Consider the following 15,826-nt stretch of genomic DNA (forward strand, 5'->3'; position numbering starts at 1 on the left):
TTCTGCACCACCAGGAGCTGGGCCAGGGCAATGCAACGCTGCACAGACCTCATATGGATCATTATGTGTGTGTGTATATACGGGGCGGGGGTTGGTGAGAATGAGGGGATGTGGGTTCCCAGGCAGGCTGCCTTAAAACTCCCTGAGCCCACAGCCTCCCTTGAACATGGTCCTCCACCAGAGGGCCCAGGATGCACCCCACAGAATGGCACAGGCACTCAACCTGAGACTCCCAGGGCCCTGCAGCCAGAGACCCCTGGACCAAGCTCCACTCCTCAGTGGGCAGGCACCAGCCCCAGGATACTCTGGGCCCAGCACCACCCACCAGCCAGCTGACACCAGCCTCACGACCAGCCTCACAAGCCAGTCAGCAGGCACCAGCCCCGTTCACCAGCGGCAGTACAACAGTTCTGGGACTAGAGGTCTGTGTTTGTTTCTGGCCCTGTCTTCTGTTGCGCTGATCTATATGACTGTTTTTGTGCCATCTACTCAATTAATCTACAACAAAGGGAGCAAGAATATACAATGGAAAAAAGATGGTCTCTTCAATAAGTGGTGATGGGAGAACTGACAGCTACATGTAAAAGAATGAGATAAAAAAAATTTCCTCATATCATACACAAAAATAGTCTCAAAATAAAGACCTAAATGATGTCAAACTGATCAGTCCAAACTGATCACATCGACCACAGCCTTGTCTAACTCAACAAAACTATGAGCCATGCTGTGTAGGGCCATCCAAGAAGGTAGGATCGTGGTAGAGTTCTGACAAAACGTGGTCCACTGGAGAAAGCGAATGGCAAATCATTTCAGTATTCTTGCCTTGAGAACCCCATGAACAGTATGAAAAGGCAAAAAGATATGACACAGAGAGATGAACTCCCCAGGTTGGTAGGTGCCCAGTGTGCTACTGGAGAAGAGTAGAGAAATAACTCCAGAAAGAATGAAGAGACGGAGCCAAAGTGAACACAACACCCAGTTGTGGATGCATCTGGTGATGGAAGTAAAGTCCGATGCTGTAAAGAGCAATACTGCATAGGAACCTGGAATGTTAGGTCCATGAATTAGAACTGGTCAAACAGAAGATGGCAAGAGTGAATATTGACATTTTAGGAATCAGCGAACTAAAATGGACTGGAATGGGCAAATTTAACTCAGATTACCATTATATCTATTATTGTGGACAAGAATCCCTTAGAAAAAATGGAGTAGCCCTCGTAGTCAACAAAAGAGTCTGAAATGCAGTATGTGGGTGCAATCTCAAAAATGACAGAATGACCTCTGTTCATTTGCAAGGCAAACCATTCACTATCACAGTAATCCAAGTCTATGCCCCAACCAGTAACGCTGAAGAAGCTGAAGTTGAATGGTTCTATGAAGACCTACAAGACCTTCTAGAACTAACACCCAAAAAAAGATGTCCTTTTCATCACAGGGGACTGGAACGCAAAAGTAGGAAGTCAAGAGATATCTGTAACAGGCAAATTTGGCCTTAGAGTACAGAATGAAGCAGGGCAAAGGCTAATAGTGTTTTGCCAAGAGAATGTGCTGGTCATAGCAAACACCCTTTCCCAACAACACAAGAAAAATACTACACATGGACATCACCAGATGGTCAATACCGAGATCAGATTGATTATATTCTTTGCAGCCAAAGATGAAGAGGCTCTATACAGTCAGCAAAAACAAGGCCAGGAGCTGACTGTGGCTCAGATCATGAATTTCTTATTGCCAAATTCAGACTTAAATTGAAGAAAGTAGGGAAAACCACTAGACCATTCAGGTATGACCTAAATCAAATCCCTTATGATTATACAGTGCAGGTGACAAGTAGCTTCAAGAAATTAGATCAGATAGACAGAGTGCCTGAAGAACTATGGACTGAGGTTCATGACATTGTACAGGAGGCAGTGATTAAGACCATCCCCAAGAAAATGAAATGCAAAAAGGCAAAATGGTTGTCTGAGGAGGCCTACAAATAGCTGAGAAAAGAAGAGAAGCTAAAGCCAAAGGAAAAAAGGGAAGATATACCCATTTGAATGCAGAGTTCCAAAGAATGGCATGGAGTGATAAGGAAGCTTTCCTCATTAATCAATGCAAAGAAATAGAGGAAAACAATAGAATGGGTGCGGGGAGCTGCCCGTTAGAACGGGGTCCTTTGTCTGAAGGACACAGCTCTGGGAGCTGCCTCAGTCCTTGAGGGTTTGCTTGCAAACATAGCTCTCTGTCCCGCCACCCCAGAGATTAGGCGCTTATTTACTGCAGGCACCTGGAGTTCTGTGCAAACTTCTCACGCACAGAGAAATGTTATCTAGTGTAAATTCCCATGCTCTCAAGACTTCTTGTGACTGTTTGTAAGATGTATAGGCTAACCAAGAAAAAATGTCAACTGTTTTGTCTTTCTCACGCTTTTCTGTATAAATATGAGATGTTGAATAAAGTTGGTGTCAGACTGCGTCCCTTCGTGGTGACGTGTCTGAACCTCTCGACCCCATCTTTGTAGTCTCTTGCTTTAGTTTCTTTCTTAGCCCCGCCGTGCACGTTCTCGGGACCTGATGGACTTTGCCGGCTGGCTCCGGCAGGTGGCGCCCGAACAGGGACACGAGAATCGGAGTGCGAGGACGGCCGCTGCCCGCCAAGATTGAGGTAAGTAAAGAGGAATTCCTAAGTAATTAAAAGTAAAGGGCAGGGAGGGTGATTGTCGAGAGTAATAAATCATGGGACAAGGCAATAGCCGCCAGTTATTTGTACATATGTTGAAAACTATGTTAAAAGGTAGGGGAATTCATGTAAATAAGTTACAGCTAGAAAAGTTTTTACTTTTTATAGAGGAGGTTTGTCCTTGGTTTCCAGAGGAAGGAACAGTTAGTCTGGAAACTTGGAAAAAGGTAGGAAAACAATTGCAGACATATTATTCCTTACATGGTCCCAATCGTGTTCCTGTGGATGCTTTTTCTTTGTGGACTCTCATAAGAGACTGCCTGGATCCTGAACATGAGGGACATAAAATTCAAACGGCTCTCAGGGATTCCACAGGACCCGAAGTTACAGAGCCTTCTGCCCCTCCACCTGAGCCGCTTTATGCTGTGCCTGAGGGAACAGCTTATAAGGCTGGAGGGAGTGATGATGTGTTAAGCTCTGATGAACAGAAAGAGTTAAATGAACAAGCGGCTCAGTACCATAGAGAGGATATGCCTTGGGAGATGATGGTTAACATGGAATCCCCCTCAGGAAAAGGGGAATTAAAGCATTCAGGGCTTTCTGAAGAACAGCTGGAGAATTTAATTCAGAAGATTGTTATAGCAGTAAAAAAGGATGCACAGGGAGACTCCCACTCCAGCCAGCCTGCGCCTCCAGCATATCCTCCCTCGGTTCTTGCTGGACTCGATCCACCTCCGCCTTTCGTAGAACCGCGAGAGCTTATATCTATCCCTGCTTCTTTGCCCGGTGAAAACATAAAAATTAAAAGTGAGATATTATTATCTCCTCTTCAACAAGCAATTAAGCGAGCTAATGAAGAAGGAGAACATATTCCCGGGTTTTCAGGAATCTATCCAGTGTTTGAAAATGCTCAACAGCAGAGGTATTATGAGCCGCTGCCCTTTAAGCAACTGAAAGAGTTAAAAATGGCTTGTGCACAATATGGCCCGACTGTGCCGTTTACTCAGGCTATTATAGACACTTTAGGAAATCAAAATCTGCCACCTAATGATTGGAAACAGGTTGCTCGAGCTTGTTTATCTGGAGGAGATTATTTACTATGGAAATCTGAGTTTGCTGAGCAATGTGGGATCACAGCCGATATCAATCGGCGACAGGGACTGAACACCACTTATGAAATGATGGTGGGAGAGGGAGAATATCGAGACACTAATAGTCAACTTAATTATTTACCTGGAGCCTACCCTCAGATTAGTGCTGCGGCTCTACAAGCATGGAAAAAGCTTCCAAATTCTGATAAAAAGACTGAAGATTTATCTAAAATTCGCCAGGGGCCAGATGAGCCATATCAGGATTTTGTTGCCCGCCTGCTTGAGACAATTGGTAAAATGATAGGGGATGAGCAGGCGGGGATGGTGTTGACTGAACAGCTTGCTTATGAGAATGCCAATTTGGCTTGTCAAGCTGCCCTGAGACCTTACAGGAAAAAGGGAGCTTATCCGATTATGTACGAATTTGTGCGATATCAGCCCTTCAGATGCGTTCAAGACATAACTTTGGCCACGACATTACAAGGGTTATTGCCTTAGCTGGTTTTAGTGGACGGTTTGATAATCATTATCCCTCAGATAAAATTTTGCAATTTGCTCATTATCACCAATTTCTCTTCCCAAAAATCATTGTTTCTCAGCCCCTTTCCGACGCCCTAACTGTATTTACTGATGGCTCTTCTAATGGAATAGCTAGTTTGATTATACAAGACAATACTGCCGCCTGGCGTACTAATTATAAGTCTGCTCAAGAAATAAAACTATTTGCCGTTTTTCAGACTCTATTACAAATTTCTGCTCCATTTAATTTATATTCTGACAGTCAATATATCATAAGAGCCTTAAACACTATTGAAACTGTTCCATTTATTGGTACCCTGAATTCTACTATCCAAACTCTTTTTCATGATATACAACATTTAATTTGTTCCAGAGTTAATAAATGCTACTTTAGTCATATTCGTGCTCACTCTGGGCTTCCTAGACCTTTAGCACGAGACAATGCTTTGGCTGATGAAGCTACACGTATATTTCCTTTATTGGAACAAATGGCAAAAACTTCCCACAGCTTACACCATCAAAACAGCAATAGCTTAAGACTTCAATTTGACATTACTCGAAAAGCTGCCAGACAGATTGTTAAACAATGTCAAACATGTCCTCAATTTTTTAGCGTCCCCCACTATGGAGTTAATCCTCGAGGATTGTTGCCAAACGATATATGGCAAATGGATGTTACCCATATTCCTGAATTTGGTAAACAAAAATTTGTTCATGTTACTATTGACACCTTCTCTGGCTTTTTACATGCCTCTCTATAATCCGGAGAAGCTAGCAAACATTGTATAGCTCATTGCATTAAATGTTTTGCTGTTATGGGAACCCCTAAAACCATAAAAACAGACAATGGTCCAGGATACACTGGAAAAAATTTTCAATTATTTTGTATGCAATTGTCTATCTCACATAAAACAGGTATCCCTTATAATCCTCAAGGTCAAGGAATTATTGAACGGGCACATCAAACTCTCAAACATCAATTGCAAAAACTAAGGAAGGGGGAATTGTATTCCAATACCCCCTCCAACTCTCTAAACCATGCTTTATTTGTTCTAAATTTTTTACAATTGGATATAAGTGGCCGTTCAGCAGCACGGCGATTTTGGAACTTTGATGCACAAACAATAAGACCTAAAGTCTTTTGGAAAGACCCACTTGTGGGAAAATGGTATGGACCAGATCCTGTACTAATGTGGGGACGAGGGCATGTTTGTGTTTTCCCACAAGATGCCAAAGCACCGCGCTGGCTGCCGGAAAGGTTGGTACACACGGCAGAGACAGTCTCTAGCAAACCAGATGAGGAGATTGACGATTCAAGAACATGATGAATTACCATCTCGGCAACAACTTCAGGCATTGATGCGAGAGGCACAGAATCGTGTTGTGGTGCAGGGCGATTCGATATCGCCTTTAAGCTTCCTGATAACCTTATTAATTATCTTAAATCAGATTAACACTGCACACTCTGAAGAATATTCAAATGCTTACTGGGCTTATTTTCCTGACCCTCCCCTTCTCCAACCTGTGGGCTGGGAGGGTCAGTCCATTCCCACATACACTAATAAAACTGTTTTATTTCTTGCACCTTGTTTAATTAAAAAACTGATTGATGATCTATGGATCATAAAGGCTTCCATCTATGGAAATGGTCTGCGGTTAAAACATAAGAACATAAGCGTGTGCCTATAAAAAAAAAGGGGGGAGATGCGGGAGCTGCCCGTGAGAATGGGGTCCTTTGTCTGAAGGACACAGCTCTGGGAGCTGCCTCAGTCCTTGAGGGTTTGCTTGCAAACATAGCTCTCTGTCCCGCCACCCCAGAGATTAGGCGCTTATTTACTGCAGGCACCTGGAGTTCTGTGCAAACTTCTCACGCACAGAGAAATGTTATCTGGTGTAAGAAATAATAACAGGGAGCCATTCCCATGCTCTCAAGACTTCTTGTGACTGTTTGTAAGATGTATAGGCTAACCAAGAAAAAATGTCAACTGTTTTGTCTTTCTCACGCTTTTCTGTATAAATATGAGATGTTGAATAAAGTTGGTGTCAGACTGCGTCCCTTCGTGGTGACGTGTCTGAACCTCTCGACCCCATCTTTGTAGTCTCTTGCTTTAGTTTCTTTCTTAGCCCCGCCGTGCACATTCTCGGGACCTGATCGACTTTGCTGGCTGGCTCCGGCAAATGGGAAAGACTAGAGATCTCTTCAAGAAAATTAGAGATACCAAGGGAACATTTCATGCAAGGATGGGCACAATAAAAGACAGAAATTATATGGGCCAAAGATATTAAGAAGAGGTGGCAAGAACACACAGAAGAACTGTACAAAAAGGATCTTCATGACCCAGATAACCACAATGGTGTGATCACTCACCTAGAGCCAGACATCCTGGAATGTGAAGTCAAGTGGGCCTTAGGACGCATCACTACAAACAAAGCTAGTGAAGGTGATGGAATTTCAGTTGAGTTATTTCAAATCCTAAAAGATGATGCTGTGAAAGTGCTGCACTCAATATGCCAGCAAATTTGGAAAACTCAGCAGTGGCCACAGGACTAGAAAACATCAGATTTCATTCCAGTCCAAAGAAGGGTAATGCCAAAGAATGTTCAAACTACCACACAATTGCACTCATCTCACATGCTAGGAAAGTAATGCTCAAAATTCTCCAAACCAGGCTTCAATAGTAAGTGAACCATCAACTTCCAGATGTTCAAGCTGGATTTAGGAAAAACAGAGGAACCAGAGATCAAATTGCCAACATCTGTTGGATCAGAGAAAAAGCAAGAAAACTCCGGAAAAACATCTATTTCTGCTTTATTGATTACACCAAAACCTTTGACTGTGTAGATCACAACAAACTGTGGAAAATTCTTCAAGAGATGGGAATACCAGACCACCTGACCTGCCTCCTGAGAAATTTGTATGCAGGTCAAGAAGCAACAATTAGAACCGGACATGGAACAACAGCCTGATTCCAAATTAAGAAAGGAGTACGTCAAGGCTGTATATTGTCATCCTGCTTATTTAACTAATATGCAGGGTACATCATGTGAAGTGCTGGGCTGGATGAAGCACAAGCTGGAATCAAGACTGCTAGGAGAACTATCAATAACCTCAGATACACAGATGACACCACCCTTATGGCAAGAAAGGGAAGAAGAACTAAAGAGTGTCTTGATGAACATGAAAGAGGAGAGTGAAGAAGCTGGCTTAAAACTCAACATTCAAAAAACTAAGATCATGGCATCTGGTCCCATCTTCATGGCAAATAGATGGGGCAACAATGGAAACAGTGACAGACTTTATTTTCTTGGGCTCCAAAATCATGGCAGATGGGACTCCAGCCATGAAATTAAAAGAAGCCTGCTCCTAGGAAGAAAAGCTATGACCAACCAAAACAGCATATTAAAAAGCAGAGACATTACTTTGCCAACAGAGGTTCCTCTAGTCAAAGCTATGGTTTTTCCAGTAGTCATGTACGGATGTGAGAGTTGGACTATAAAGAAAGTTGAGTGCCGAACAGTTGATGCTTTTGAACTGTGGTGTTGGAGAAGAGTCTTGACAGTCCCTTGGACTGCAAGGAGATACAACCAGTCAATCCTAAAGGACATCAGCCTAAATATTCATTGGAAGGACTGATGCTGAAGCTGAAACTCCAATAATTGGCCACCTGATGCGAATAACTGACTCCTTGGAAAAGACCCTGATGCTGGGAAAGATTGAAGGCAGGAGGAAAAGGGAATGACAGAGGATGAAATAGTTGGATGGCATTACCGACTTGATGGACATGAGTTTGAGCAAGCTACGGGAGTTGGTGATGGACAGGGAAGCCTGGCGTGCTGCAGTCCATGGGGTGGCAAAGAGTTGGACACAACTGAGCAACTGAACTGAACTGAAATGATGTAAAACCTGAAACCATAAAACTCCTAGGAGAGAACATAGGCAGAACATGTTCTGACATAAATCGTAGCAATATTTTCTTGGATCTGTCTCTTAAGGTAAAGGAAACAAAAGCAAAAATAACCAAGTGGGACCTAATTAAACTCTCATAACCTTTTTTTTTTTTTTTAGTCATGCTGTGTGGCTTGTGGGCTCTTAGTTCCCTGACCAGGGATCAAACCTGGGACTACGCAGTAAAGCACTGAGTCCTAACCACTGGACCACCAGGGAACACCAAAAACTCATAAGCTTTTGTAGAGCAAATGAAACTGTCAACAAAATAAAAAGACAACCTACTGAATGGAAGAAAATATTTACAAATGATATGACTGATAAAGGGTTAACGTAAAAAATATATAAATAACTCATACAATTCAATATCAAAGAAACAAACAACCCACTTAAAAAAATGGTCAGAAAACCTGCATAAACATTTTTCCAAAGGAGACTTACAGATGGCCAACAGCACATGCTCAACATCACTAGTCATCAGAGAAATGCAAATCAAAACACAATGAGCTATCACTGCGTATCTGTCAAAATAACTATCTCCAAAAAGTCTACAGATATGGACTTCCCTGGCTGTCTAGTGGTCAAGACTGCCCTCCCAGTGTGTGAGGGGGGCAGGACACGGGCTCTATCCCTAGTTGGGGAACTAGGATCCTGCATGCCACATAGCATGAACAAATAAATAAATAATGGGTGTATTTTTAAAACATCTACAAATAACAAATGGAGAAGGAAATGGCAACCCACTCCAGTGTTCTTGCCTGGAGAGTCCCAGGGACGGGGGAGCCTGGTGGGCTGCCATCTATGGGGTCGCACAGAGTCGGACACGACTGAAGCGACTTAGCAGCAGCAGCAGCAGCAGCACAAATAACAAATGTTGGTGAGGATGTGGAGAAGAAGGAACCTTGTATGCTGTTGATGGGAATGTAAATTGGTACAGCCACTATGAAAAACAGCAGTGGAATTTCCTCAAGAAATTAAAAATAGAATTACCATATGACCCAGCAATTCCACACCTGGGTATATATCAAAGAAAATGAAAGCACTAACTCAAAAAGATACATGCATCCCAATGTTCATAGCATCACTGTTTACAATTGCTAAGATACAGAAGCAATCTAAGTTCCTAACATGTGGAAGCATATTCTGCAAAGATGAGTGAAATTCTATTCTGCCATTAAAAAGGATGAAATTTTGCATTTACAACAACATGGATGGACCTGGAGGGTATTACGCTTAGTGAAATAAGTCAGAGAAAGACAAATACTGTATGTTATCACTTACACGTAAAATCTAAAAAATAAAATGAACAAACGAATATAACAAAACGGAAACAGACTCACAGATACAGAAACAACCTAGTAATTTGGAGAGAGGGAAATGGGAAGGGGTAAGATGAGGGTAGGGCAATAAGAGGTACAAACTACTGTGCATAAAATAAATAAGCTACAAGGGTGTATTGTGCAGCAAAGAAAATTTAACCAGTACTTGGTAACAACTTTAAATGAAGTATGTTGTTGTTGTTTATTTGCTATGTCACGTCTGACTCTTTTGTGACCCCGTGGCCTGCAGTCCATCAGGCTCCTCTGCCCATGGGATTTCCCAGGCAAGAATACAGGAGTGGGTTGCCATTTCCTTCTCCAAAATGGATTATACTCTATAAAAATTTTGGATCACTATGTGGTACATGGGAGAAGGCAATGGCACCCCACTCCAGTACTCTTGCCTGGAAAATCCCACGGATGGAGGAGCCTGGTAGGCTGCAGTCCATGGGGTCACTAGGAGTCGGACACGACTGAACGACTTCACATTCACTTTTCACTTTCATGCATTAAAGAAGGAAATGGCAACCCACTCCAGTGTTCTTGCCTGGAGAATCCCAGGGACAGGGGAGCCTGGTGGGCTGCTGTCTATGGGGTTGCACATTGTCGGACACGACTGAAGTGACTTAGCATGTGGTACATCTGAAAATAAATGTATGTAAATTAATGTGATATGTAAAAAAACCTCAAAAAATTTTTTTTCACTTAAAGTAAATCCAAATATATTTTACATACCTCTCTATTGGTTGCAATTTACAATGTAAAACTGTTAAAAGTAATATTAACTATTTCTGTCTAGTTGGAATAATTAACCTTTACTCACACAGGAGATGGACACTCACTCATCAGAAAAGAGTTCATGAATTGGAATTGAAACTCCGCATTGTCATCATCCTGTAACTATACTCAAGATTCTGCCTATGAAAGAAGAATCCACTGGTCTGCTGCTGTCCAAAAATTGCTTCTGCAATGATAGAGATGTTCTAGATCTACACTTTGATTATGATAGCTACTGACCACATGGGACTTTTGAGCATTTGAAATATGGCCAGTTCAATGGAGGAACTGAATTCTAAATTTTATTTTATTTTATTTTAATGGATTTAAATGTAAAGTTTCATGTGGACAAGGCAGCATTAGAAAAATGAAACAAAGGGTCTGCTATCACTTTTTAAAAATTCAGTCCAACCATCATTGTTAACAAACCTTTGGCTGGGGCTTGGGGTGAGCAGCTACGAGGAGGGGTGGGCGGGGGAGGGCCCCGCCTTCCCATGCAGGCTGGGCAGTTCCCAGCAGAGAGGCACTGTCAACCTTCATTGCAACCTTCATCAGTGAGCGTGTCCCACCCGTGAGAAGGGCCAGTGTGGCATCACCTACTCCAAGACCACACTGGTGTTTCTCAGCCTCATCTTCTGGTGTGGGAGCGTATGTTTTCATCCCTTACAACCACTACGACCACTTCTTTGAAGATGTCTACCCTCTCCTCCCTGCTGTGCTGATCATAGCTGTAGGAGCCCAGCTCTTCATTACTGGGCTGATTGGCTGCTATGCCACCATCCAGGAAAGCCACTGTAGACCTGCCACATTTGTTGTCATCCTACTCTTAGGTTTTGGTCACAGAAGTTGTTGTAGTGGTTTGGGGATATGTTTACAGAGCGAAGGTGGAAAATGAGGTTGATCGCAGCATTTGGAAAATATAGAAGACTTACGGTGGAACCAACCCTGTTCTGCTAGCTGGGCTATTATGTTCCAAGACAGCTGTCCTCCTGTTGTTGCATTCACAACTCTTCTCACTGGGAAAATACAGCCTGGTTCAAAGAAACCAAAAATCAGAGTGTCCCTCTTAGCTATTGCAGGAAGACCACCAGCAGCTGTCATGGAAGTGTGGCCCACCCCTCTGACCTCTATGCCAAGGGGTATGAGGCTACTGGAAGTTGTGAAGAAGCCACAGGAAATCATGAGGCATGTTATCTATGCAGCAGTAGACATCTGGCTACTGGTGGGCTCTGTGCCTGCATCCTGTTGTGCAGAAGTAGAGCCTGCTTACAAGCTCCTCATCACCAGCAGAACCTATGCACATTTAAAACTCACCTGAGCTTTTTAGTCTTGTTCTGATTTGGAAGGTGAATTGAGCAAGTCCATTGCTATTGGCCTCCTGAGTTCATTTAGTTAAAGCACAGGTACATACACAGGTGTTGAACAGAGCAGCTTAGCTCTTCCTGTGTCCACCATCCTACCTACCCACCTATGACTTTTCCTCTGTTCTAGCAGACTCTTCATGTCAGTGAGTGTGTAAGTACGCCGGTAAATGTTCTAATCTCAGAACTGTTTGCAAGTTGCTTAATGTGGTAGAATTAAAGGTGGACACGGGCCTGCTTCCATCAGGGAACAGCTGACGAAGTGTCACAGGGTCCTTTCAGTCTTCACAGGGGAGCACTCTTGGCCAGAGGTTTTTGACAGGAGAGGGAGGCAATCAGCTGTAAGGTAAAAGTTATTATTATACCAGATGGTGCCCTTCATCAGTGTCCTTTTTAAAAATAAATACTACAGTCCAGTAACTAGCTCAAAGGCTATCTTATAAAATGGCTAAAATAGATTTTATAATCATATGGTATGTATCTTGGTTCATCTTCAAAATCAGACTGATCTTTGAAACTATCGGTTTTTAAGCAAAGCTGGCTTTATGTGTGTGTCTGCTCAGTCACTCAGTTGTGTCCAGTTCTTTGTGATCCCATGGACTGTAGCCCACCAGGCTTCTCTGTCCATAGGATTTTCCCAGCAAGAAGTGGGTTGCCATTTCCTCCTCCAGGAGATCTTCCTGACCCAGGCATTGAACTGTCTCCTGTGTCTCTTGCATTGGCAGGTGGATTATTTACTACTGAGCCACCTGGGAAGCCCAAGGAGTATAATGTATGCAGTACTGTTTAAAAACAATTTTTGTGAGTTAGAAATAATGTACCCATGTAGACTAGCAAAATAGTATGTAAATGTGATCTCAGTTGGCCTAGGTGGCTTGTTGGATTTTAATTGCCCAACCAGGGATTGAACCCAGGCCCTCAGCAGTGAGACCTCAAATAGCTAACCACTGGACAGCCAGGGAATTCTCAGCTTTGTTGTTATTACTACCTTTGGAACAAAACCTATTTCAACAAAAATAATGCTATTGAAACTTACTTCAGGGGTAACATTTTCTTATACTGGGAAATTAATCAAATATCTGAATTATATGAAGAGCACATTTATCACTGTTCTCTATGAGTATAGAAAAATATTATCAAATTTTTATTCACATATGAAATAAATGTACTTTTCCAATTACAGATTTGGTATAAACTGAGAAAACTTTCTAAGTACAGTTTCTATCGAAGAGGTATTTTATAAATAGTTTTGCTGTACTACTATATTTTTTAAATTATACATTTAAATATTAAATCCAGCAATTTTTAAGAGAATGAAAAGACAAGCCATAGACTAGGAGAAAATACCTACAAAATACATAACTGACAAAGCACTGTTATCCAAAATATACAAAGAATTTAAGTTCAACAATAAGAAAAAACTTGGTTAAAAAATGGGCCAATGACCTTAACTGATACTTTATGAAAGAAGACATACAGATGGCAGAACAGTACATGAAAAGATGCTCCACACCATATGTCATCAGAAAAGTGCAATTTTTTTTAATAGAATGCTTTATTGACTTTAGGTCAGTTGGGAACAATTACCTATATTTATGTTTTATATTTCATCTCACTGGAAGAAAAGATAAATGTTACATTAGAGACTTTTCACTTTCATGTATTTGCTGCTCTGGGTTCACAAAACATTCAGTTCTTTCCTGCAGTATGGGATTCAGTATTACAACTCATCAATGAAAGGTGTATGCCCCAAATTTCCACTTGCTGCCATTGACTTCCGGCCAGAAACAAACTTCTTTGCAGCATTTATGACATCAGCGTCAGCTACTGCATCAATCTGCTGAAGGACTGTGGATGGCGGCGTGTATGAACCAGCAGCTAGAGCCTGGGACCCGACTTCATCCAGGAAACCCTCAGAAGACTCCACTGACATCAGGTACCCAGCTTTCAGCTTGTTCTTGGCAGCTTGGACACCTGGATTAGAGAGGTTTCCTTGAGCAATTGTTTTTACTTGGTTATAAGCAGCCTTGATAACATCTCCAGCAGATGCAGCTTGTGAGATAGTGTAGAACCCAAAGAGTCCAGAGTCTGAGTAACTGGCATTAAAAGCAGAAACATCAAATGGCTGGTGAACTCCCTTGGCAACAGCCTGGTACAGAGAGCTGGTGGCATTGCTGCCCCTCTTAACATGTGGTCCAGCACCGAGGACGTGCTGGAGAACACTGAACACGTTTGCTTCTGCACTTCCTATGGCTGCACTCTGTGCTACAAGAGCGGCATGGACGAGACTGTCTCCATTCTGTTCTCGAATTTCACCTCCATGGTACTTGGCTTTTGCACCAGATAAACCAAGGCCACCCCTTATGTTAAGAAACTGTTCAGCAACTTGCTTTAGAACAGGATGACTCACACCAAGTCCAATCAAAGCCATTCTTGCACTTGTAAAATGATTCTGTACATAGTCATGTAACTCAACTGGTGTCACTTTTCCAATCCTATAATCAGGACAATATAAGGAATTAGCCAAGGCATTTCTGTAAGCGGCAGCATGCAAATTTTCAATGACGTGAGCCTGTGGATTCTGAAAAGCCACAGCTTTGTCAATCCTTAGCTGAGGCTGAAGGGCAGCTACCTCCCAGCGTCGAAATTCTGGTGCTGTGGTGACATTGAGCAAGAACTCCATTAGAATATCAACATCATCCCACAGGCATTCCACAGTATAGGCCATGTTTTCCCTTGTTGAAGTCACGCTTAATTTACCACCAACTGCTTCAATTCCACGGGTTATCTTGAAAGATGAAGCTCCTTTTGTAGTCAAACTGGATGCAAGACGAAGCAAATGAGAAGTTCCTAAATTGTTGGAGTTCTCATATCTGCTGCCTGCTTTAATGAACAAACCAATTCTTGATGCAGGAGCATGGTTTTCGAGAGAACCGATCACTAAACCATTTGGTAACCTGGTAAACTCAAGGTCCTGAGGACGTGGAGGCACTCCTGCAGGGGCTGCTGTGGCTTTAACTTTAGGAGCAACTTTGAGGGAATAAAATCTCGAGAGGGACCCGGCTCTGGTTAACAGCTTCATTGCTCAAGATTGTTCTGAGCCTCAGTCGCTGCCGCCTTAGAAGAAAGCAAGATGGTCAGAAAAGTGCAAATTAAAACAACAAAAGAGTCCTACAACATACCTATTTGGACAGCCAAAAAGCAGATGCTGAAACACCACATGCCAATAAAATACAGGAGACTAAAGAAATCTCATTCATTGCTGATGGGAATGCAAAACGATACAGTCACTTTGGAAGAGAGTTTGGCGGTTTCTTACAAAACTAAACACACGCGTATACAATTCATTAATTGTGCTTCCTGCTATTTATAAAGAGGAGGTAAAACCATACACACACGGAAACCACACCCAGGTGTCAATTTTTCTATATTGAGCTGATTTATCATAAAAGAACAGCAAGACTTGTGATTTATGCCGCTGCTGCTAAGTCGAGTCAGTCGTGTCCTACTCTGTGCGACCTCAGAGACGGCAGCCCACCAGGCTTCCCCGTCCCTGGGATTCTCCAGGCAAGAACACTGGAGTGGGTTGCCATTTCCTTCTCCAATGCATGAAAGTGAAAAGTGAAAGTGAAGTCGCTCAGTCGTGTCCGACTCCTAGCGACCCCATGGACTGCAGCCCACCAGGCCCCTCCGTCCATGGGATTTTCCAGGCAAGAGTACTGGAGTGGGTTGCCATTGCCTTCTCCCTTTTTGTTTGTAATTTAAGAACTGAAGATTGGCATTCACTTTTTGTTGATATTCTCTAAGCTTCACTGTACACACACAGCTTCTGTCACACAGAATTGCCCATAATTAGCTGAAAGTTGAACTACTCAAACTAAGATTTCAAATTAATATTATATCTTTTTCTTTTTTTGCCGGGGGCGGGGCACACTGCTGCATGTGGAACTTCCCCAACCAGGGATGGAACCCATGTCCCCTGCAGTGGAAGCACAGAGTCTTAACCACTGGACCACAAGGAAGTTCAAAGTTAACATTATATCTGATCAGAAAGTAGACTGAATCATTTACTTTGAAAATAAAATACAAAAGATGGTGGAGGAATAGGATGGGGAGACCACTTTCTCCCCCACAAATTCATCAAAAGAACAT

General features: G+C 42.5%; 2 pseudogenes; one reads left to right on the plus strand and one right to left on the minus strand.

The window, feature by feature from the left end:
• The first annotated feature begins 166 nt into the window (after positions 1–166).
• Positions 167–11,631, plus strand: LOC102287073 (tetraspanin-3-like; annotated as a pseudogene).
• A 1,596-nt stretch (positions 11,632–13,227) lies between these two features.
• Positions 13,228–14,848, minus strand: LOC102287351 (cytochrome b-c1 complex subunit 2, mitochondrial pseudogene; annotated as a pseudogene).
• Between the last annotated feature and the right edge of the window lie 978 nt (positions 14,849–15,826).

The sequence above is a fragment of the Bos mutus genome, chromosome 23 (assembly GCF_027580195.1).
Source record: "Bos mutus isolate GX-2022 chromosome 23, NWIPB_WYAK_1.1, whole genome shotgun sequence".
NCBI lineage: Eukaryota > Metazoa > Chordata > Mammalia > Artiodactyla > Bovidae > Bos > Bos mutus.